This window comes from Emydura macquarii, unplaced genomic scaffold (assembly GCF_026122565.2).
Source record: "Emydura macquarii macquarii isolate MOO-44397 ecotype Brisbane River unplaced genomic scaffold, CSIRO-AGI_Emac_v2 contig_3004, whole genome shotgun sequence".
Taxonomy (NCBI): Eukaryota; Metazoa; Chordata; order Testudines; family Chelidae; genus Emydura; species Emydura macquarii.
In genome coordinates this window covers 450,077-475,842 of record NW_027133141.1, presented here as the reverse complement: position 1 = coordinate 475,842, position 25,766 = coordinate 450,077, and the positions used below count along the sequence as shown (strand labels likewise).

Here is a 25,766-nt window from a genome sequence, read left to right as displayed (position 1 = left end):
GCCTAGCGTGAACCTGCGGTAAAGTCTATGGCTTGGTATAGTTGAGGTGAAAATATGCATCTTGAAGGTCGAGGACAAAAAACTAGTCGACTTTTTCTAACGCTGGAATGATCTTTGATAAACATGACCATCTTGAACTTTTGAGCTTTCACAAACTTGTTGAGCACTCTGAGGTCCAGTATGGATTTTTTTCTTTCGTATCACGAAGTAAAGAGAGTAGAAGCCTTTGCCCCCTAGATGTGTGGGCACTGGCTCCATCATTCCTATGCTGAGTAGGTGGTTTATCTCCCAAAGTAGCAGACTCTCGTGAGAAAAGTCACTGAATAGGCATGAGGAAGTGTGCTTTAGAGGAGGAAAAGTGGAGAAATGGATGGAGTAACCAACTCAGACGATCTCCAGCACCCATTTCTCAGAGGTTATCCATTCCTAGGTGCTGTGGAATGGGGTGATGCAGTTTCCGAAGGGGTGGGTTGAGTTTTCCAGCATAAAGTAAGGAGAGTGTTGTAGAGGCAGCTCCACCAATCTGCCAAAATGGCGTCTGTGGCCCCAGGTGGAGGAACGAGAAGGAGTTTGGTGAGATCCCATCATCTTCCGCCTGGGGAACGTGGGTTTCTTCCTCAGGGGTTCTTATGATCTCTGTGCACATTGAGGTGGATACTGGGATGAGTGTTGTGAGTGATGCTTGAATGGTGACTGAGGGCCTTACTGTCTGGCTGTGGGTCAGAGGGGTGGTATGCCCTGTGTCCATAGTGAAGCTGGGCTCCTAATGGAGGATGAGAAGAGCATTCAGAAGCTAGGTCCTCTTCTTCACTTTCTGATTCCAATGATCAAAAGAGTGGTGCATGGCAGGAAGCTGTCAGTGAGCCAAGGTTGCAGGTGAATTCATTGCTGGGGCCCTGGTACCAAGCAGAGGAGAGTTAGGTGCGTCGGACACTGAAAGATCTGTTGTGCACCAGAAATATGTCCATGCAGAGGGTGTCAATACCAGGAAAAGCTGTCAGTGCCAAGAGGCTTTTACTGACAGGGTGGGATATGCAAACCTGATAGCAGGGTCCGTCGATGCCGGGGGTATTGTCAGTGGTACCGATATTGATGACCGTACTGACGGAGCCTTCCCTAGGGTGCATCTTCTATGTTTCTCACTGCCCCATGGTACCGATGCTTTTTTGCCTGCACCCATCAGGTCTTTAGGTTCGGGACTGCTCATGCTCTGGGCACCAGATTTAGGTGCTTTCGGTTCCATTGGTACTGATGATACTGACCGAGCGGCGGATGGTTTTTAGCTCGATTAGAGCTTGCAATGGGGACTCCCTGGACTTTTCTTAGAGGCCTTACGTGAGAGGCTGGCAGGAACCATCTCTCTGAGCACACTTCCCTTGGAAGTGGAGGGTTGCAGAGAGGGATTCCACCGGGATTCCGGAGGTCGAAGGGCTGACTCCATGAGCAGGAGTTTGAGCCTCAGTTCTCCGTCCTTTCTGCTCTGGGCTGCAGTTGCTGACACAAGCCACTCTTCTGTGAAATGTGCTTCTCTCCCAGGCAGCAAACGCATTGTGATTGTCCGTCAGTCACTGGGATAGATTCCTTGCAACTGAGGCCCTCTTTAAAGTATAGGAAGCCGGGCATATCCTTCTCCAGAAGGGGTCGTCCCCCATGGTAGTCAATAGAAGATAAAGTCCTTTTTTTTACACACTCTATCATTTTGTACTCGAAAAAGAAAAAACACTTCACCCATTTCCCATTTTTTCACTTTTGTCAGGTCTCCAAGACACTGTAAATTGAATCAGGACCTCCCTTCTGATTGCCTCACTTTTCCTTCAATCTTTCTTTCCAATGTTGTCCATAAGTTGTCAGTATGCACAATGCAAGATAACAATGCAGAACCTTCCTTACTACCCTTCTCTTTGTCTAACCATGATGCATATTGGTCCTTGCCTAGGACTTCAATGATAACTGTCTGTATGAAATGAAGTTCCTGTGTGTGCTTCACCAAATTACAGCTTCTCAATTAACTTTGAGTAGCCACAGACAAGGGCAAGTTGTACCCCAGGACATAATCTTATAGGTTTAATAGTTGTACAAGCTACACTATCAGCAAAGTGCCCATTGGCGCATGAGCAGTGGCCCTGATATAGGAGGAGGGAATGTAGCAAGGACTCAGGATTGTTGGCCAGGGTCACTGTGCATGGAGATGGGGAGGAGGGATGCGGGGGGGGGGGGGGGGGGGTAATGAGTGGTGGAAGGAGGTCAAGAGTTAAAATAATATTTGGGGAAAAAATGTAAAATAAAGTGAAACTGAACAAAATAAATCTAGAGTGCAGGCTCTAACACAACAAGGCCTGGGCAGGGATTGTGTGTTAAAGGTCTGGGATCCCCCCCAGCTCTGGATCCCAAAATCTCTCCACCCTCCCATTGACCACCCAGCCCTCTTCCTGGATGCCCTTCTTCCCCACCATTCCCTTCTTCCTACTACTTTCAGCTCCCAACACCTCCTGGCACCTTGGGAGCTTCTTGTGTTCCCTCTCTCACTACCCCATCCCTCCCTGCTGCTTCTTAATCCTCCGCACATCCCTCCCCTTCTCCTAGCAGCCCATTAATATCTACTCCTCTCTTCTCCTCCCCTCCCACTACTCTTCTCTCCCTTTACCCATCAACTCTTGAATGGCAACATCATACACTCCCCTGATCTCATCTGACTGTCACACAAGCCATGCAAGAGTCATACACCTATTTACTCAACTTAATTCGGAATTGTACGAGCAGCATAATTCCCATTTAATACGAGGAAAAGGCATGTGAACTACAGTTATTATTTAGTTTTAATGCATCCAGTTAAGTATAAATTAAATACAGTTTAATACAATTGACCAATGGCACCAAAAATACACGTGTCCAAAATATGATACTAGTGGGTGGGAGAGGAGTCAAAAAAGGGGGACAAGGAAACCTGCCAAAACTTGGATGCAGGGTGAAGGTATAAAGTTATTACTCAGGTTCTTTACAGACCCCACAGCTTCTAATAAGCAAGGGGACAGGACTCCTTACCCAGCAAGGTCACATTCTCATAGGTCTCCTACATAACATCTCTGTAGAGAACTCTCTGAGCGGGCTCCAGCAAAGCCCATTCCTCCTTGGTGAAATACACAGCCACCTCCTTGAAGGTCACCGGCCCCTGAAAAAGGAAGAATCCCCGACTCAGCACCTGCTGTCCCAGTGACGACCGCACTATTCACAGGAGAACAGAGCCAGGTAAATGATGTTCTGGGAGCCTCATGTCAACAGATTCCCATCCGCACCTTGTAAGAGCCGCCTGGAGGCATCAGTGTGAGGGGAGAAGGAGAGAACCTTTGTCTCTCCCAGCTGACCAAGGGAGGAAAGGTCTTCACATTTATCACATACCTACGAGCCAGACATTGATACAGGAGATGTAGCCTCCATCACAGGTCAGAGATAGCTCCCAGTAGGAATCCCCACACCATCCCAGTAAAATATATGGTAGAAATGGGAAATCAGTAGGAAAGACAATAAATCTGAAGGTTGTAATTGTAGAAAATTGATAAGGGAAGCACACAGAAATGTATGGCCAGCGGAGAAAAGGAAAAGGAGGAAGTCTTTAAAAGTATAGTAAATAGAAAATGAATCCTCACAACGGTATTGGTCCATTACTAGATGGAAATAGCAGAATTATCAAAAATAATGCAGAAGAAGTAAAAGTGTTCAATACATTTCTCTCTCCTGGATTGGGGGGGGAGGGGGGAGGAGGGAACCACACAGATGATGTTGTCATATGATATGATGATGATGACAACACTTTCCATTCCAATTATAACTCACAAGCATGTTAAACAGCAGCTATTGAAGTTAGACCCTTTTATTATCAGCAGGTCCAGATACCTTGAATCCAAGAGTTTTAAAAAGACCCAGTTGAAGAGCATGCTGGGCTGTCAATGCTGATTTTCAGTAAGTCCTGGAAGACTGGGGAAATTCCAGAAGACTGAAATAATAAGCTAATGTTGTGCCACTATTTAACACATGTAAAAGTGGTGACCCAGCTAATTCCAAGAGTGTCAGTCTGACATTCACACTGGGAGAGATGATGGAGCAGCCGATACTGGAGCTAATTTATAACAATTAAAGGAGGATAATATAATAAGTACCAATCAAAGGTTTAGGGAAAACAGATCTTACTCAACTAACTGGATATCTTTATTGGATGAGATCAGAAGTTGGGCTGATAAAGATTACAGTATTGATGCAATAGACTTAGACTTCTGTAAGGCACTTGACTTGGTTCAGCACAAGACTTTGATTAAATAACTAGACTGATACAAAATGAATATGGCATAGATTAAACATTGGCTAATTGATAGGTCTGCAACGCCGTTTGTAAGTGGGGAACAATGGTTGACTGGATGCATTTCTAGAGGGTTCCAGCAGGGATTGCGTCTTGGCTCAGTGCTGTTTAACATTCTTATCAATGACTGGAGGAGAATATCAAACCACCACTGATAACGGTTGCAGCTGACACCAAAATTGGAGGGGTGGGGGAATGGTAAATAATGAAGTGTCAGAAGATTCAAACTCCAGAACTGGGAGTTTGGGAAGTTTTCCCAGCCCTGGCCGGGGGGTTATTTTCTGTTCCACAAACAGAGGAAGTTAAAGAAGTATGGGTTGCATGAATGGATAAAATAATAAAATGGATAGAGAACTGGCTAGAGCATAGGGCTCAACGAGTAGTGATCAATGGCTCCATGTCTAGCTGGCAACCAGTCACAAGCGGAGTGCCCCATGGGTCGGTCCTGGGGCCGGTTTTGTTCAACACCTTCATTAATGATCTGGAAGATGGGGTAGATAACACCCTCAGCAAGTTTGCGGATGACACTAAGCTGGGGGGAGTGGTAGATATCCTGGAAGGTAGGGATAGGATACAAAAGGACCTATAGAAACTGGAGGATTGGGCCAAAACAAATTTAATGAGGTTCAGCAAAGAAAAGTGGAGAGTCCTCCACTTAGAAAGGAAGAATCCCATGCACAGCTATAGACTGGTGACCGACGAGATAGGCACCAGTTCTGCAGAAAAGGACCTGGGGGTAACAGTGGATATAAAGCTGGATATGAGTCAGCAGTGTGCCCTGGTTGTCAAGAAGGCTAATAGCACATTGGGCTGCATTAGTAGGTGCATTGCCAGCAGGTGATGGGAAGTGATTATTCCCCTCTATTCGGCATTGGTGAGGCCACATTTAGAGTATTGTGTCCAGTTTTGGGCCCTCCACTACAAAAAGGATGTAGACAAGTTGAAGAGAGTACAGTGGAGGGCAACAAAAATGATTAGGGGGCTGGAGCACAGGACATATGAGGAGAGGCTGAGGGAACTGGACTTGTTTAGTCTGCAAAAGAGAAGAATGAGGGGGGATTTGATAGCAGCCTTTAACTACTGAAAGGGGGTTCCAGGGAGGATGGGGCTAGGCTGTTCTTGGTGGTGGCAGATGACAGAACAAGGAGCAACGGTCTCAAGTTGCAGTTGGGGAGGTCTAGGTTGGACATTAGGAAAAAGTTTTTCACTAGGAGGGTGGTGAAGCACTGGAATAGGTTACCTAGGGAGGTGGTGGAATCTCCATCCTTAGAGGTTTTTAATCTGAGGCTTGACAAAGCCCTAGTTGGGATGATATAGCTGAGGTTAGTCCTGCTTTGAGCAGGGGGTTGGACTAGATGACCTCCTGAGGTCCCTTCCAACTCTAATATTCTATGATTCTATGACCACCATGGCATGTGATACAGTCTGCAGGGAGCAGGGTTATTGCTTCTGGAAGTGGGTTGTCCCTCTCAATACTCCTGTCTCCTTTTCTTTTCGTTAAGAAGTCAGCTGAGCCATCACACCAAATACTGTGGTATATTTTCTCAATATTATCATCAAAGTCTCTGAACATGTGCCTTAGTGAATAAGGGGTATGTGCTCTGATCAGGGACAAGGGACTGGGTCAAGTCTTTGTATGGTTGCTTTCTGCCTTTTGTGACCCCTTGCCTCTTCTGAATGTTTCTAGCGTCAAACTCTGGGCACAGGAAGGAACGCCGTTGCTGGGGAAAATGAAATACCCCGCAGAAATCTCAGCAGCATTCTCTGTACTATTTGTTTAGTTCACAAAGATCCCACCCACTCCATTTAACACCCAAAGCCACAGATATTGGGGTGCTGAAAGAGGTCGGTGTGATTTGTGGGGGGGTTTCTTTTGATGGTGTTTGGAAGGCTTGGTCTACGCTGCTGGTGAATTTTGGCGGCTGTCGACAGGAGATACACAAACTCCGTAGAGTAGCGTGCATATCGCCTGTCGACTTCCTAACACCTACTGACCATGGCGTTCCCACTATATTGCGCCGACTGGAAATGCCCTCTGGTTGACGCAGCGTTACTCTTTTTGTGGGGGTGGATTAATGCCATCAACTTCCAGATCGATTGAGCGGGTCTCCACGGCCGCTCACTCGATCTCGCAGAATGGATCCAGTCAATGTAGACCTACCCGAAGAGAAGTGGTGCTCAGATCTGTCATATGGTGCAGACAGGGAAGATCAGTGAGAGGACGTGTATTGTGTCATGGGCTCGTTTTCAGGGCCGTGCTCAACTGCATGGAATTGCTGCTGATGCTTCAGGGGAATACTAAAGACAAAGCAAGTGAGTGACTCTCTCTTACTGTGCTGTATATATACAATAATACAGGCTGCCTTTGAAGGGGCGGTGGGTGAACTGGGAGCTTCAGTTCTCCCCCCCCCCCCAATTCCCCTGCAGCCTCCTGCTATGCCTGTCAGTGTCAGCGAGCAGGGAGGAAGTTGCAACAGGGGCTCTGGGGCACGCTTTCCCACCCTCCAGGCACCCAGCTCTGACCTTTGCGCTGGGAGAGGTGGCTTCAGGGTGGCTAAGGCAAATTTTGGGGTGGCTATAGTCCCTGCAAGTCCTCCCCAGTGCTGCCCCTGCCAGAGAGACGAGAAGATGAGGATTGATCCCTGGGATTTATAGGCAAAGGGCGCATTCTCTCCCTGAGATACAAGCCTATCAAGGCAGGCCCCCTGCGTGTGTTACACCCAGAGCCCTGCTTTGGGCAGAGCATCCTGCGGCCTCAAAGCCATGTGGACCCAGCTTCTCCTCTCTTCCCTGCTGGCCCATAGTGCTCTCTGGGGGCGTTTCTGGCTCAGGGACAGCAGTGCATGGAGGAGGCTTTGCAGCAGAGCCGGATCCTGTGCGGAGGAACTTGTGAGGGATCAGTTTGTGCCTGGAACTGGAGATGCAGAGATCCAATCCACCCCATTTTCCATGGTGAACAGCACCCTCGCCCCCTGCCAGCGGGAATGGGGGGGTGAGGGTCTCCATGCCTGATCCTGGAGGCAAGTGTTTTTTGGATATGAAACAACAATGAAAATCGCCTGCAGACGGCAGGGACTGAGCCTGAACCTGAGATACACCCAGCAAGTTCTCCACCTGAGCGCTGCACCCCGCAGGGCAACACCTGCTTCCCTGAACCCCAGCGGCTCCAGCTCCCTGCTTTCATAATCAGTCCTTATTTCTTCCACTCCTCACCACCCACCACCTGGATCCCCAAACCACAATGCCCTTCAGCCCCAACCCAGGGCCCCCTATTCCCAGTGCCCCTCAATCCCAGCCCTCAGCCCCCTCCTCGTCATGCTGCTCCTTAGTCCTGCCCCACAGCCCCCGCCTATCCACGGTGCTGCTCAATCTCAACCTGCAACCCCTCCTTCCACCCCAGCCCCTGGCTCCCTCCTCCCCCCCTTCCCAGCAGCAGCTTTTTTCACTTTGTGCTTAACAATTGAAAACTGTGGGGGGTTTTTGCCATCCAAAGCCTGAAATAATTAAAAAATTAGAAGAGAAAAATAATAATACATTCAAATCGAAGTGTCAAAACAGAACAATATTCTTTTTTCAGCAGAAAATTTTTTATTTTGTTTTCCCTGTCAAACCTCTCCGAGGGAAGCAGAGAGAAAATGTTTGACTTGCCTCTTTTGGAACAGCTTGGCCTAGACGCTGTCACTGTCTGGGGCTTGCTGAGCACTGGGTCGTTTTAATAATTTGGGGGGAGATGGTGTTTGAGGGAGAGTATGTGTATGCTACTTTTTGAGATTAAAAACTAAGAAATACAGAACTCTGTTAAGAGTCTAGTATTTGCATGTATTTTATTTAAGGCAGGGTTACAGCAAGTGATTTTAACCCTTTTTAAAGGTTTTCCTGTTTTGTTTTGTTACACAGGAAGTAACATGGACAGGGCTGTCACCACACCAAAGAAGGAAATGGTTGTGTAGACTAAACACACGTGATGAGAGTGGGATTCAAACCCATGCGTGCAGAGCACAATGGATTAGCACTACATCACCTTAACCACTCAGTCACCTCGTCTGAATGGCTTAAAAAGGGATAGAAAGAGAAATCTAGGTACAGCAGCTGTAGGGACAAAAAAGAGTTTTTAAACATTAGTGTAAGCAGGGTCTGAATGAGCTCTCCCCTCCCATCCAGTGATGAGCTGGGGGAAAAGACTCAGGAACAGGCTGTGTTTGTGTAGACGCGCCTACTCTGCCTTGGTGTGCAACATGATGGAGCTGTGTTGATGGGATTACAAATGACTTTACTATTGAGTGAAATGAAATGCTGTTATTCTTATTGTATGAGTAAAGGGGAGCAGAACATACAGAGCCTGCCTTGACTGAGGGGCTCGGTGGGTGAGGAAATATCTTTTATTGGACTCCATACAACTGATTGAGGGGACCCTGAACTGAAAATTCCTCGTTGAGCAGGGGGCAGCGGGGCCAACTCCCAGCAAAAGGGAGAGGGGGTGGGGGCAGGTGTTCCTATGTGGTGGTGTGATTGGTGCCTAAAGAGTCCTAGACATGCTTGAACTTTTACCTTTCAGTGTTTAAAGACAGAGCTAATTAAACATTGAGTTGTAGTTTCTGTTCAATGATGATCAGAGCTGGATCACTGATGAGCAGTTCTGGGGGTTCTGCCTTACACCTGGTGTCAGGACAGCGGTGAAAGGAAAGACAGTGAGGAGGCTATACCAGCAGTGAGGCTCCCTGCTACCCAGGGAAATCACTAAGAGATGAAACAACTGAAGATCTGGGTTAAACAGGGGAATCTCAGAACATGGCAGATGCATCAGCGCCAAACGGCCGGTCCGCACAGCTACCATAGAGACTTCTGAAGGGGGAAGTGAACCTCTGTGTACACGCCTCAGAACTTTGCGTTGCCACAAGCCAAGCACAGCCAACTGTGTGGGGACTGTGATGGAGGGAGAAGGGTCTGATATATTAAAGGGGCATTTGTTTGTCAGACTTTCCACTGAAAGGTGGGAAACTGAGGCAAAGGACACTGACCAATGCACTGTGGGGTTGGATTTTGTTTATGGTTGCACGATTTTGCCCCCTACTGCCACCTCCCAACCTGCTGGCAAAGCCCCCAACAGTCCTGAGACAACCCCCCCCCCCCCAGTCTGGCCTGTCTCTCTGCTGCAACCCCCCACCAGCAGATCCCAGACCAACTCCCTTCCCAGCTGGCTCCCCTGGCAGCCACAGCTCATGGAGGAGCTCCCCTGTCTGATTCCCCTCAGGGCCTGTGCAAAAGCAGCTCCTAATTTCTGCCTCGTTAGCACAGTGGTGTGTGTCCCTGCCTGTCACGTAGGAGGCCGTTGTGTCATTCCTCACTGGGAAACCCATGCTTCAGATGCAAACACACACGTTTGCTGCTAACTCAGATCTTCCTCCTTATCAGCCCCAAGCCAGGTCTCAGAGCTGCAAATTATTCGATGTCTGGGAAAGAAATCACAGTAGCCCACAATTCTCGCTCCGGTGGCTCTTTGCTCTCACTGGGATGTGAGGCATCGAGTCTATCATTGCTCACGGTGTGGCAAATATCTCCGTTTTCTCTGCTGTTCATGATGGGGAGCATCCCCACTTATAACATTTCTTGTTGGGAGGGGAAGGGAGAGAGAGAAGAGGTGTTTTCTCTCTGTTTCTTTCCTCTCTTTTTTTTTATGCCTTCCTCCCCTTCCAGGATCCTCCCTTGCATTTCAGACTGGGCAGGAAGGGTACCCTCCCTGCCCCCAGGATTCTGGAGCCTTTGGAGCAGAAAGATCTCATGAGAGCAGCAGTGAACAAGGGACATTTCCACCACTCAGGAGACCCCAGCCTGGGACTCAGGCAGCTCTGGGCTTTCCTCTCTCCCTTCCCAGGGATCAAGATAATGTTTTTACAAAGAGCTAAAGAAGCCTCCCCCCTGTCTCCTCCCACCCCCGGGTCTGAATTAATCTCACATTCCCCACTAGCTACTCGAAGAAACTCACGTTTCAAACCCTGGTGAGTGGAAACCCCATGACCCTCCCCCTCACAGCCCCTCCCCCTCACACTGACACCCCGTAACCCTCCCCCTCACAGTCCCTCCCATCACAGCAATACCCCATTGTCCCTCCCCTCACAGTGACACCCCCATGGCCACAATGAAATCTGGCAGCTGGGAGGCCTTTTGTAGCAGTTTTTAACCCTCCACCCCCATCCCCTGCTTCTCCCAGGAGGCAGCGCCAGAGCGTCCGGCCCCTCTGCGAAAACAGATAGATGCAGCCAAAGCCGGGGAGGAGCAGCAAAGCGAGGAGCTGCTGGTAGGTGCCCAGAGCCCCCTGCCCCTCAGCTTGGCCTAGGATCCGAGTGCCCTGAGTGACATGGTGAGTGCGGGGCCCGTCCTGCCATCCCCAGCCAGGAAACCATCCCCGCTGGAGCCCAGGGAGAGCGCAGGGTCTGACACGTGTGGGTGACACGATGCCCTTAGGGTGCAAGAGGGTCTGGGTGGGTGTCAGTCTGTGTTAGCCCAGAGACCCTGCCCAAGCACTATCTGGATGTTACAGTGACCGGGTCCTTTCTAGCACCTAGGAGACATGGGGAGGAAGGAGAGGAAATGTGGGCTGCAGGGATGGAGGGTTTGGCTCAGAGCAATTTGATGAAGTTTTGGGGAGATGAGTCCCTCCTGTTGGCGATGTACAGCTCACCCCTGCCCTGAGCCATCCACTTTTCCTGACCTTTGTGAATTTCCCATCATCCACTGCAAGAGACCTGTGATCTGGTCAATAACTCCCCCGTTGGCAGGGAAGCACATGTATGATTCTCCCCTGTAACTGAGCCATCCTCTCCCTGTGATTGCAGAAAGAGACGGAAGCGGAGAGAGAAAAAATCATCTGGGTGTGGAAAGAGCTGCGGGGGTTTCTGGAGGAGCAGAAGCAGCTGCTGCTGTCCCAGCTGGAGGAGCTAGAGAGAGAGCCATTGTCAAGAGAAGGGATGAAGGCATCTGCAAACTGTCCTGGGAGATTTCCCTGCTGAGTGAGAGGGGAGGACAGGAGGAGCAGCAGCCGCTGAGCCAATTCCTGCAGGTCAGGCTGTGTCATTGAAATAACAACCTGCAGCTTTTCTACAGGAGCTTCTCCGCCCCACACCCCAAAGCACTTCACAAAATGGGGTCAGGGGCATGTTCCCTGTGGGACAAAGGGGGAAGCGAGGCAGGGGGAGGGGCAGACCCATGCCCACGGTCACACGGAGAGTCTGTGGCAGAGCCTGGGATGGATCCTGGGAATCCTGGATGCTGAAATCCCAGGACCTTCTCTCCTGCCCTGCAAATGTCTGTCTGCAGTGGTACTTTGAGGCTGAAATCCCTTCCTCAATGCAGAGGTCCCGAGCCAGGCTGAAGGCCCCACTCACCCCAGGTTAAAGGGTTTGCTGAGGACAGGGGGGCTGTGGGGCTCTCAGCACTGGGGGGAATTTGACTCTCAAGGCAGAGAAAAAATGTCCTCCTGTAAAGCGTCGGGGGAGAAACTTGTCCCAGTGGCATCCTCCCGGCAGGGATGGCTGGGGCTGCTGAGAGCAAATGGCCCTGCTGGTGGGCACGGTGGAGATGGCAGCTGCTCTCTGAACAGGAACCAGAATGTCTGCAATTCCCCAAATACCACAGGTTCCCATGGTGACTCCCTGCATAGCAGGAGGCTTCCTCTGCCCTGGACAAATCCTCTGACTGCCTCTTTTTTCCTCCCTCTCTAGGGTGCCAGTAGCGCTGGGAGCAGGTAGGTCTCTGGCTCCGTTTCACTCCCCTCATGGGCTGTTAGGTTTGGTAACTGCCCTGAATATGAAGGTTCCCCCCTGGAACTGGGGTGTCTCACACTGCCTTAAAGGCTGTGATTCCGTGTCCCTGAGAGCAGCGGTTCTCAACCAAGGGTCCACATCCCCCTGGGGGTACACAGAGGTCTTCTAGGGGGCACACCAACTCATCTAGACATTTGCCGAGTTTTACTGCCAGCTACATGAAAAGCATGAGCGAAGGCAGTGCAAATTCCAATTTCACACAGACAGTGACTTGTTTCTGTCATAACGGGTTAAAAACATTGTATTGTGTGTGTGTGCCCCGAGTCCATTTTGAGAAAGAGACATAGTTATTTTTGTAATAGATAAAGGGAAGTCGTTAATCTTGTGTAATAGATAAGAAGGTAGAAGTTGTAAGCAACCTGGGGAGGAAAACTCGGGGGCAGCAAAACCCTGACCAAAAAGTGACCGGTTGAACTCAAAATAGGGGGAACTTGCAAGCAGCAGTTCCCAGGCCCAAATTTAGAAGTTTGCAGTCGCTGAAACTTTTATTTGTTAAGTTACACCTGGTCAAGCATGAACTTCTGACCTGGGTGCTTTCCAAGGAGGGACCGACAAAATGACGTAGAAAATGCCCATAATTGGTTTGGTAGACATATAGGCCGGAGTAGAGATAAAAGGGGTTTTCAGGCAAGCCCAAATCAGAAAGCCTTGTCGTGAAGACCACCGAGCCTCCCCAAGGGGCGCACCTGGATCGTGCCTGCAAGAGGGTCTGGTCAGCCATCGTGCCTCTCTCCAGCCCATCGCCTTGACATTGCCTTAGAATAGTCAGGTAACTGAGCTGATAACCCAATGGGACTTGTCCCGCGGATGATAACCTAGGTGTGAATACGATAGAGGTTCCACCTGGATGAAAAAATAGCGCTAAATAAGAAAGACCAGGTCATGAAATATTTATCTTTGCTGCTACTGAGTTTGTCTCTACATGTGGTAAGTAGTCAATATCAATGTTTGTTTAAATATACAAATTCTACTTGTATTCCAGGCACTATTGTAAGTGTAACAGTAATAGTAACTGTTGTTAGTGTTGTATGTGTAAGTCTTTTTTGTTTTTTAGCTTTGTCTGTATTTTAAGAATTTGTAAAAGAATAAGAGAAAATGATTTGTGGTAAAGTAAATAATTTAAGTTGCTAGTTGTAGTATTAGTGAGTTGATAAATAAAAACTATTAAATGGTTAAAAATCTGGAAAGTTTGCCAAGTTTTTCTGGGAAGTTTGCCAAGTTTTTCTAAGTTAATGTTTCCAAGCCTCACACTCTGTCTTAAAAGGGATATATATATGAACCGCCTTAGTGTCTTAAGGCACCCTTCAAGCTGCTTCCGTAATTTGGGGGGACATTTGCCCCTGGTAACCTTATCAAAACACGACACTTAGGCACGTCATTTTCGATGGTTCTATATGCTGCCCGACATAATGAAAGTACAATATTTATATTCTGATTGATTTGTTTTATAATTAGCTTGTAAAAATGAGAAAGGAAGCCATTTTTCAGTAATAGTGTCCTGTGACACTTCTGTGTCTGATTTTGTAAGGGAGTCGTTTTTAAGTGAGGCAAAACTTGGAGTACAGGGGACAAATCAGACCCTGGAAAGGGCTACCATAGTCTGGAAAGGTTGAGAACCACAGCATCCCAGAGAAAGTTCCTGTACCTGTCTTTGTTCCTTGCCCCAATGTTTCCCCACGTCCCATCTCTCTGGGCCCATGGAGAGCACAGGGCTGAGGGCAGGTGACTCACCAGAACAGCGACCATCTCAGGCTGCAAAGATCAGATCCAAGTGTCCTGGGATTTGTGGGTTGCTGGGGGTCGGGGATCGGGCCCATTTCTCACCCCTCCTCCTTTCCCTGGCAGGCAGCCCGGAACATCCGAGAAGCCAGAGCAGGGGTATGAGCAGCTGGAGAAGAGACAGTGATTTCTCTCTGAAAAGTGCCAACCTGCAGGAGGTGCTGCTGGGATTCAAAGGTGAACGGGAGTCTGGGGGCGGTGTCTCCCCTCGTTAGAGCGACCCGCGCCCTGGGGTGGAGCAGGGGACCCTAGTGAGATCTTTGTCTCACGGCCCCAGATCAGCGCATCGCCCTTCCCCAAGGGAGCAGTCCTGTGGGGCTGGCTCTGTCTGCAGTCACTCTCGTACTGGCCTCCATTTGTGTCTCCCTCTCATAGTTAAAAGCAATTACGTCAATAACTAATGGGAACTTCTCCATGCATGCGAGGGCCTGAATTCTCACCTCTCCCATCCTCTCATTCCCCCAGAGACTCTGCGCTTGGAGCTGAGGAGCGACACAGGTACGCGTCTGTCTCTGACGGGCCGTGGGATGATATCCGACCAATAACCATGTTAGCGACTGGGCATCACGGCCTCCAGCACCCGTGTGCGCCCGGAATCTGTGGAATAGCGTGAAGCTGGGTGAGCCCCGTGACTGATGGATTCACTCCGGCTGTGATTTCTGGGGAAAAGGAACAACTCCCAGAATGTTGAGAAATAGGGTGAGACAGGGACAAAATAACCGCACAGTGAGGAGTCTGACAGCTTTAATGGGTGACTGAAAACGGTCCAAAGGGGGGCAGCAGAATCTCCGCGACGAGGAGGGGTGGAACCCAGCAGTATGCTGTATAGACTGACTGCGCAGAGATGGGGATGAGGCAGAAAGTTTGGATTCAAAATCCCTTTATCGCATTCAGGATAGCAAAGTCCTCCAGAAATAGACAATAACGAAGCCTCTGAGCCAGGAGGGGAGAGAGAAACTGAGGAGGAATAAGTGGGGAGTGAGGTCACAAACTCCCAAACCTGTTCAGATTCAGTTACTGTATCAATGAGGGACAGATTTTGCCTGATCCCTACCTCTGCATCATTCTCCTTCCACAGGGGAATGTGCTGCCCTCAGGAACCATGTCGGGTTTTAAAGAGTCTCAGTGGGTTTAGTTCTAGTGGGACGGGTTGGCTCTGCCCTGCAATAAAGTGACTGAGCATTTCCCGGCATGAGAGTCTAGAATGTCTCTCTGGAGAAAGAGCCAGTGTGAATCACGATGTGAAATGACTGAAAGTCTGTTCTGAAATCTCCCCTATAACCCTTCTCCCCAGGACAGGCTTCAGATTAACGGCCACGGGTCACTCCAGATTCTTCCATCCTGCCCGGGGAAGGGAAGTGGATGCAGCAGAGCTGGCTCAGGTGGGGATTATGAGGCAATGTCTGGTGGGTTCCTGTAGAGGAGAGAGGGGTCAGTCAATGCATGGGAAGTGGGAGCATCCAGGGAGTTAGAGCTGAGGGTCGGAGGGGGCACAGGAAGTGCACAGGGTGGAGGAAGGGAGGGGGACAAGGTGTGATGAAACTGCTGGGACTAGTTAAATCTGGGGCCTGGATAGGAGGAATACACCCATGGGGGGTTGGGTGAGAAAATTCCCCTTTTGTGGGACAGGGAACAAACCCATCTGGGCTGGGGAAACTTGCCAGGCTCTCAGTGCTGGAGCGTGGACCCACGAATCAGAGGTTGCTGTGTCCTAGGAAGGGGACACCCACCGGTGAGGATTAGGGGAGATGCCCCATCCCCTGAGATCCAGCTTCTGGCAGTGGGGCGGGTGTTGGGATTACTACAAGCGGGGGGCTCTCCCTGGACCCTGCTGGGGGCTGCATCTCCTGTATCAGCCTCTAGCAAGTCAGTGTGTGATGACAGTGAAGACCCTTCCCACCTCTGTCTGTTGGAAAGGATTTAGGGGCTCCCCCTATGTCCCCTCACACTAATACCTCTTGGATGCTCCGAGGAGGTTGTGGGTGGGACTCAGCTGACTCTGTGACTGTTGGAGTGGCCCTGCTCCCCGTGTATAGTGGGTGGGTGATGGGGATAGCAAGTGCTGACTGCTGGACTCTTGCTCTTTCAGGGGCCAGTGACCTTCGAGGAGGTGGCTGTGTATTTCACTGAGGAAGAGTGGGATCTGTTGGACCCCTGTCAGAGATGTCATGCAGGAGAACCGTGAGAACGTGGCCTCGCTGGGTAAGGATCCCTGTCCCCTGGGTTATTAGAAGGGGAAATGAAGAGAGAAGGTTCACATCACCCCCACACTGCAGCCTTGACTGTTCCCTGTGTCAGGAGCACCCTGACATGACAGTGACATACATAGCAATGCTCTGCCCTCCCCATTACAGGACGCTCAGGGAACAGAGCACAGGAACTGTGTAGCACAAAGTCTAACATCTTTTCTTCACTAAGGCACAACTTGGGTTTAACAAACAGAAGCTTCCGACACGTGGCCACCCCTTTGCCTTCTCCATGAGGATTTCCTCTGAGTTATTGCCTCCATCTGCCCCTCTATAAGTTCGGCAGACCGCTAGGATGTGTGCCGCCGACGCTTAGGCGAGAATTCACCCCTGCGCACATTTACTGATGCAGCCTACAGCGCTCGACACTGAAATGAGGCAGACTGGGTCCCTCAAGGTTCACAGGCACCTTTCTTCATGCCACAGTCAGAGCTCTGCCAGGTTGCTCCATCTCATCCCTCCATCATTCAGTTACAGATCCAGCTGACACGGTGCACGCGGCTGGAAGCCATGCAGATAAATGCTGGTATTCCAAGCTGTAGAATACAACACAAACAAGGGCATGTTCTTAGTCCTTCCTGGTCTCTACTATAAATTCATAGATTTTCCGACCTCCTGTATCACCCAGGCCATAGAACTTCATTCAGTTATTGCTGTGTTGAGTTGAATACCTCGTCTTTGATTAAATCATCTTCCAGAAGGGCATCCAGTGTTGACCCGAAGACTCCAAGAGAAGGAGAATCCCCCATTTCCATGGTTGTTTGTCTTTGTCCCCAACCTTACTAAACCTTAGCCAGTGGCTAATGTCAGTGCCAAGGTTATGCAGGACGACACTTCAGGAGCACACTAGGTCACATTGTCATTTGCATTGTTATCTGCAGTGGAATAAGGATTAGTCTGTTGTCAGGGCAGAACAGGAGAGTTGATGTGTTTGGGTCAGGTAGCCATCTGGAGTGGACTGAAAGGGTCTTCAAAGGACTAGCTGAAACCAATCCAGGTGAATGCAGGATCCAAAGAGACAATGGCAACAAGGACATTTCCACGTGTCAACCAACGACCGAGAGGAGAGAGATTTCCTCCCGCCTCTCAGCAGAAAAGCCAAGCAATGGGCCAGGCTGGAGAACAAAGGTGAAAGGGGTCAAATGTCTGGAAGGAGGGCTGCCCCTTGGATGGGCACAGGGCTCTCCTGCAACTGACAGAAAGATCAAAACGGGCTCTAACCCAGCTCATGCGGATACATGTACTGGTATGGACGGTGTGCACCATGCCTTTAACTTTTGCTGCTCTGTGCTGAACGAAGCTGGCTGCCTGATGCTGGCTTCTGGGCTTCGCTGGCTACTATCGAAGGTTCATCTCTAACTTTGCCACTCTCGCCACGCCACTCCCGGATCTCCTGAGGAAGAATCAACCGCTCCGTGTCCGGTGGTCCCTGGCGAGTGACCGAATGTTTACTGCCCTAAAAGACGCATTATGCCATAAGCCGGTTTTGTATATCCCTAATTTTAACCGCCCCTTCGTATTCCAGTCCGATGCCTCTGCCGTTGGACTGGGGGCCATTCTTGCCTAGAACTTTGACGGGGAGGAACACCCCATCTTGTATATTAGTCGCAAGTTGTTCCCCCGATAAGAATGGTATGCGACTATTGAAAAAGAACGTTGGCTGTGAAGTGGGCACTTGAGGCCCTGCGGTATTATCTCCTTACCAGCCCCTTCACTGTGATTACGGACCACGCACCCCTGCGCTGCCTCCACCAAATGAAAGACACCAACGCTCGGGTGATGCATTGGTACCTCCCCCTGCAACCCTTTGCTTTCAACATCAAGCACCGCTCAGGTAGGGACCACGCCAACGCAGATGCCTTGTCCCGCATCGGAGACCGGGAGCTGGATTTGAGGCGGGGAATGTGTAGGAAGGTGCTGTGGCCTTCCTAGGAGCTTGGGCCCGAGAAAGGATTGCAACGCCCAGGCTGGACCATGCCACCGGCTTACAGGTCCAGACTTTGGATCTCCTCATCTACCCCAGTTCTGCACATTAGCTGGAGCTAGGAGAGAGAACAGGAAATGCTGAAAGTTCAAGAATTGTCTGAGGACAGTTTTTACGTCTTTACCAAAGGGTGGCTAATATTTTAGCCATGCTTCTTTCCTTTCTGTTTGTTTTCCTTATCACTGCCCCTCCCCTATTAAATTCACTAATAGATTCATACAGCAAACATCCCAGTAGCCAAGTCAACAGAAAGTATTCACCAGTATTACAGAGAAGCTCCAACTCCATCACAGGGGTTTGGAGAATAGGCTAAGGGACACTTGGGAAAGAGGGAGGGTGGTTTCATTGAGAGTAGCGGGGGGAGGGATGGGGAAAGGAAGCTTTGGGGAACTGGAGTTGCCGGATTGCACCCCATTAACACAAAGTCCTTACACAGCCCTCACTCTATTTTCGCTCTATTCTGTCCATTGTTCTGTGCCCCCCACCACCACTCTCACCTCTTCTCGGCCTGATGTGACCCCAGACACCAGTTCTCAGTCCTCACATTCCTCACGGCCACAAGATGACCCCTTTCCTGGCAAAAAAAAAGGGTACTTTATTGGTAGGGTGACCAGATGTCCAAATTTTATAAGGACAGTCTTGATATCTGGGGCTTTGCTTTTATATAGGCACTTATTTCCCCCTCACCCTCTGTCCTGATTTTTCACACTTGCTATCTGCTCACCCTCTTTCTTCTTGATGTCATAGGTTGGTAGTGACGCTGCAGACTCAGAAGATGTTACTCCCCTCTCCCTATCTACTGCAGCCACGATCTCCCTTTCCCGCAGGGGATTTTGGATCTTTGAGTCAGTCCCGCCTGATGTCATGTGGCCCATTTCCTATTTTTCATAGTCTCCTTTTCCAGACGAACTAGACTCTGTTGCTCCTGAATTATAGCATCTAATTCCCCAGCCTTCTCCACACCCTGGGGGGTTTTCATTCTTCCTCCCATTACACCTGACTTACTAGATTTCCTAGTTCCTCTAAATGTGCTTTCCTGACATCTAACACACCTGAGATAACTTGTTCAGTGACATCCCCACTCCCTCCTGTTGCTTAGTTTGCTTTTCGCAACCAACCCATGGTCACCGTTGCCAGCTTCCCTCCGACTCTCTCTTTTCCTCTGGACCGCTCTTTCTCAGAAAGAAGCAGGTATTTTCTTTGATGGCTGCAATCTTCACTTCATAGAATCATAGAATCATAGAATATTAGAGTTGGAAGGGACCTCAGGAGGTCATCTAGTCCAACCCCCTGCTCAAAGCAGGACTAACCTCAGCTATATCATCCCAACCAGGGCTTTGTCAAGCCTCAGCTTAAAAACCTCTAAGGATGGAGATTCCACCACCTCCCTAGGTAACCCATTCCAATGCTTCACCACCCTCCTAGTAAAAAACTTTTTCCTAATGTCCAACCTAGACCTCCCCCTGCAACTTGAGACCGTTGCTCCTTGTTCTGTCATCTGCCACCACCGAGAACAGCCTAGCCCCATCCTCCCTGGAACCCCCTTTCAGGTAGTTAAAAGCCGCTATCAAATCCCCCCTCACTCTTCTCTTTTGCAGACTAAACAAGCCCAGTTCCCTCAGCCTCTCCTCATAAGTCCTGTGCTCCAGCCCCCTAATCATTTTGGTTGCCCTCCGCTGCACTCTCTCCAAATTGTCCACATCTTTTTTGTAGTGGGGGGCCCAAAACTGGACACAGTATTCTAAATGCGGCCTCACCAATGCCGAATAGAGGGGAATAATCACTTCCCGTGACCTGCTGGCAATGCCCCTCCTAATGCAGCCCAATATTCCATTAGCCTTCTTGACAACCAGGGCACACTGCTGACTCATATCCAGCTTTTTATCCACCGTTACCCCCAGGTCCTTTTCTGCAGAGCTGCTGCCCAGCTCGTCGGTCCCCAGTCTATAGCTGTGCATGGGATTCTTCCTTCCTAAGTGGAGGACTCTGCACTTGTCCTTGTTGAACCTCATTAGATTTCTTTTGGCCCAATCCTCCAGTTTGTTTAGGTCACTCTGTATCCTATCCCTACCCTCCAGGGTATCTACCACTCCCCCCAGCTTAGTGTCGTCCGCAAACTTGCTGAGGGTGCAATCTACCCCATCCTCCAGATCATTAATAAAGATGTTGAACAAAACCGGCCCCAGGACCGACCCCTGGGGAACTCCACTTGTGACCGGTTGCCAGCTAGACATGGAGCCATTGATCACTACTCGTTGAGCCCTATGCTCTAGCCAGTTCTCTATCCATTTTATAGTCCATTCATCCAACCCATACTTCTTTAACTTGCTGATAAGAATACTGTGCGAGACAGTATCAAAAGCTTTGCTAAAGTCAAGGTATATCACATCCACCGCCTTCCCTACATCCACAGAGCCAGTCACCTCATCATAGAAAGCAATCAGGTTGGTCAGGCATGACTTTCCCTTGGTGAATCCGTGTTGACTGTTCCTGATCACCTTCCTCTCCTCCAAGTGCCTTAAAATGGATTCCTTAAGGACCTTCCTCACTCCTAGAGTTACAGTCTGTATTTTAGGACCCACTTGGTTGATGATTGTCAAGCCATAAGTTCTCCCAGCAGAGATGGGGTTAGTTAAATCCCTCTTTAAGCAGAATGTCCTACCCATCTCAGGAGTTATCCTCAGATTCTTGCTACTTTAAAATGGGCAACAGTTGAAATACTAGACGTTTTTGTGATAAATCTCCAATGAACCCCTTTGATTTTCTTTCCCTGTGCAGAGTTTCCAGTTTTCACACCTGATGTGATCACCCATGTGGAACAAGACAAAGAGATGTGTGTCCCAGATCTATGTGAGTCAGAGGAAAGAGAGAGACACACAGGGGACTGCACAGGTGACAAATCATTAAATCAATTCTATATTTGAAGAGCTATTGGCCAAAGACTCAAAAAGTAATAACAAAATATTTTTAAGTACATCAGAAGCAGGAAGCTTGCTAAACAAATGGTGGGGCTACTGGACAATCGAGGTACAACTCAAGGATGATAAGTCCACTGTGGAAAACCTAAATGAATTCTGTGCTTTCATCTTCACTGCAGCGAATGTGAGGGAGATTCCCAAACCTGAGCCATTCTTTTTAGGTGACAAATCTGAGGAACTGTCCCAGATTGAGGTGTCATTAGAAGTGGTTTTGGAACAAACTAATAAATAAAACAGTAATAAGTCACCAGGGGCAGATAGTATCCACCCAGGAGATCTGAAGGAGCTCAAATATAACATTGCAGAGCTACTAACTGTGGTATGTAACCTATCATTTAAATCAGCTTCTCTACCAGATGAATGGAGCATTGCTAATGTGATCCCAATTTTTAAAAAATACTCTAGAGGCGATCCTGGAAATTAGAGGCCGGTAAGTGTAACATCAGTTCCAAATTTGTTGGGAAAGAATCAACATGGCTTTTGTAAAGAAAAATAATTCCTTATCAAGCTATTAAAAGTCTTTTGGAGGGTCAACAAGCGTGTGGACAAGGTGATCCAGTGGATATAGTGTATTTAGACTTTTGGAAGACCTTTGACAAGGTCCCTCACCAAAGGCTGTTAAGCAAAGTAAGCAATCATGGGATAAGACAGGAAGTCCTCTCCTGAATCAGTAACTAGTTAAAAGATAGGAAACAAATAGCAGGAATAAATGTTCAAATTTCAGATTGGAGATGGGTAAATAGTGGTGTCCCACAGGTGTCTGTATAATATCTGCACCATTCAACATATTCATAAATGAGCTGGGAAAAGGGGTAAGCAGTGAGGTGGCAAAATTTGCAGAAGATACAACATTACTCAATATTGATAACTCCAAAGAGACTGTGAGGAGTTCCAAAGGGATATTAGAAAACGGGGTGAACTCTCAAGAAAGAGATCTTGGAGTCACTGTGGATAGTTCTCTGAGAAGACCTGCCCAATCTGCAGTGTCAGTCAAAAAAAGCTGACAGAATGTTGGGAATTACTAGGAAAGGGAGAGATCACAAGACAGAAAATATCACATTCCTATAAATCCATGAAATGCCCACATCTAGAATACTAAGTGCAGTTCCTGTTACCCCATCTCAAAACAGATATATTGGAATTGGAAAAGGTACAGAAATGGGCAACAAAGATGATTAAGGGTATGTAATAGTTTCCATATGAGGATTAAAAAGTCTGGGATTTTTCAGTTTGGAAAAGAGACGACTAAAGGGGGATATGATATAGGTAGAGATTCAAACCGTTAAAATTTCATAATGGTTTAAACAAACCATCAAAATCACATGTAATAATATACAGAGTGAGTATCCTTAAACCAAACTCTTAAGTTCTCAAGCAGTGTTTTCCTTACTTTGCAATCTGAAAAAGTGATCATTGATGGAGATATTTTGGGTTGGTTTGTGTGTTTACAGTGAAATTGATATTTACCAATAAAACTCTAATCGTTCCAAGCCTACCAGTTTGAATCCATAGTATGTGCTGAATTTGAAGCATGGAGGTAGTGTCCTTGAAGCACTAGAGATTAGAGATTGCCAGAAGATGAGGAGTTTCTGGCAGTCTCTCTTCCACTACAGCCAATTTCCAACCATGTTTGGTCTCCCCTTTTCCATTCCTGTTTCTCCCAGCAGGTGATGGGACGCTGAGTGAGAATGAAGAACAGAAATCTCAGTAGGAAGATCTTGATCAAGTTGAACAGCACAGGACATTATTGGAAATCACTAAGGAGGATGTGTCCAGGAATCCTGAGCAGGGAAAAGATGGTGAGAGTCAGCAAATGGCAGAGAAGAGTCAGGGAAACAAGCCAAGGGAGGAAATGAATAAATCCATTAATAGTTCTGGACCTCACAAGTCCATGAAGGAAACCGCAGCCCAGCAGAAGACCCCTGCAAAAGTGAGAAACACATACTCTGAGTGTAGGAAAACTTTCCGTCACCGCTCAGACCTTATTAAACATCAGAGAATCCACACAGGGGAAAGACCCTATGAATGCTGTGAGTGCGGGAAAACCTTTACTCAGAGATCATCCCTTATGAGACATCAGAGAATACATACAGGAGAGAGACCCTACGATTGCAGTGAGTGCGGGAAAACCTTCAATCGCAACTCAAACCTCATAATACATTAGAGAATACACACCAGAGAGAGACCCTACACATGCAGTGAGTGTGGGAAAAACTTTCCTCGGAGATCATCCTGTATTAAACATTGGAGAATCCATACAAGAGAGAGACCCTATGAATGCCCTGAGAGCGGGAAAAGCTTCAGAGACAGCTCACTCCTTATTGAACATCAGGGGATCCACACGGGGAGAGACCCTACAAATGCTTTGCGTGTGGGAAGAACTTCAAGAACAGCTCAGCACTCATGAAACATCAGAGAATACACACAGGAGAGAGACCCCATGAATGCCATGAGTGCAGGAAAAGCTTCATACAGAGCTTAGGCCTTATTGTACATCAGAGAATCCACACGGGGCACGATCCTTTCAATGTGCAGCGTGTCGAGAAAGCTTCACGAGTCGCTCAAGCTGTATTGTACAGCAGAGAATCCACATAGGAAGAGACCCTATGGATGTTCTGAGTGTGGGAAAAGCTTCACTTGGCACTCAAACCTCATAACACATCAGAAAATCCACACAGGAGAGCAACCCTGTGAATGCGGGAAAAACTTCATTGACCACTCGTCACTTAAGAAACATCAGAAAGGCCATATGGATGCTGTAAGTGAGGGAAAAACTTCAGTCGGAGCTCAAACCTTATTACACATCAGAGGATCCACACCTCTTAGACACACTAGATGTTCTGAGTGCTGAAAAAGCTTTGATCAGATATCAGTGCCTACTTATATCATGAGAGAATTTGCAAGAGAAATAAATACCATAAAGTCTTTACTTGGGCTGATAAATGATTTTTTTTAGAAGAAAACAATTTTGCTGATTCCCTCTTAAAAGCTCTTTAAACTATTTGAACTATGTATGTTGTCTCTCGGGTCCCCCAGGTGGGTTGTCCCGTTTTCTCTCTTCTAGCTCACCATTTTTGGGTGAATTCTGTGCTCCTTTGTACCAGCTCCCTTGTTCTATGAGGCATGGGAGCATGTGTCCCTCCTACCAGGAATGTCTCTGAGCTCCAGGTTGGGGAGACAGTGTTACCCAGGGATTTTAGAACCAAAGCAATGGTATCTTTACTGTGATTTTCTTTAGACGGAGTTGGGAATAAATTAATGGGGACACAACTTTTTTGTTTGATAAATGATCGGCACAAACAGAAGTGCTTTTACCTGAAATTACTTTTGTATTCGATCTCAAGCACACGCATATATCTACATATGGTGCAAGAGTAGGTTTAGAGCATTTTAAACATTTGTATTTACCATAATTGGAAATGATTTTGAGGACTTGACAACCAGGCTTTGAAGGGCCCTCCTTCCGTCTGGCAGCTGGGGCGTTTAGGTGTTAACTTTTCTTTGGATAAAAATCCTTCTCAGATTGCTTTAAAAGAGGGCTTGACAAATTTGTTTTCAAGCTAAGAGCCAGCCGAAAAATTAAGGAGCCACACAACGTGGGCCCAGCAACAGGGCGCCCTGGCTGGAGTGCAGCAGACGCAGCGCTGTCCCCTCCCGACCCTGCCACATGGGTGCAGTGGTTCCCTGGCCAGAGCACCGTGTCTGCTCCCCCCGAGAAATACTAGGGGACAGAACTAAATTTCTAGGGGCCGTGGCGACCTGGCGCCTGGGGTTTGTCGAGCCCTGCTTTAAAATGATTTTCTTTATATTTCTAACTTGAACAAAGCACGTAACATCTAGTGGGTTACTAGAGAACCTCCTTATGGGTTCCCAATTTTTTTAATTTTAGCAAACTATTTTTTAATTATTAAGGCATTTTCAGTTACAACAATAATAAAACATCTAGGTTAGAGGCACTTAAAACCAAGCACGGCTGTTTAAACCTTTTTAAGAATCATTAATTTTTTAAATTTTGATTAGCAGCAGCTGCACTGCCTTGCCTTTTAGGACCTAAGATTATTTCTTACTATATGGTTTACAGCTCGCCATGGCTGAACACATAGAATGGCTGACAGCAACACTGCTACATTTTGGGGTTCACACAGGAATGTTAAATTTTGGGTAACAACAGGGGTAACCTCAACTAGCTCTATGGAGATAAAACTACCTGGGCCTCAACTCTACTAGGATTTTCCTTGGAGTCAGTTAACTTGATGTAAAACCACAACTATTCCCGCAGTAAAGACATAGCCAATGTGTAGTAGCTGGGGTTGTCTGGCATATTTACTCATAAGCTCCCCTAAGCTCCATCACTCTTCCTTGTCTAAAGAAACCTCCTTTCCACTGTTCTGTGATGAAGTGGAGATATTCTAGGGGTTTTCTCTGAGTGCCATGTGTGTGCCTCAGTTTCCCCCATATGTTACTCATGTTTTTTGGTGATCTGAGCCGGGTGTGTGATCACTGCAGAAGGCACTACAGGGTGAATGGGCCTTCCCCAGAAACACCTACACAAACCAGACCCCTTTTCCCTCCTGGGTCAGTCAGCTGTAACAAGTTGCAGCACGCGGA

At 48.1% G+C, this 25,766-nt stretch overlaps 1 long non-coding RNA gene and 2 pseudogenes across 1 annotated transcript; 2 read left to right on the top strand and 1 right to left on the bottom strand.

Moving 5' to 3' along the window:
* Positions 1 to 25,766, bottom strand: part of LOC137141153 (zinc finger protein 92 homolog) — a 67,896-nt pseudogene that overhangs the window by 12,586 nt on the left and 29,544 nt on the right.
* On the top strand, positions 15,174 to 21,021 carry LOC137141144 (uncharacterized). Its single transcript, XR_010916553.1, has 3 exons — positions 15,174 to 15,332; positions 16,040 to 16,152; positions 20,959 to 21,021. It is a non-coding gene; the product is annotated as an uncharacterized lncRNA (long non-coding RNA).
* On the top strand, positions 22,972 to 24,052 carry LOC137141149 (zinc finger protein 154-like; annotated as a pseudogene).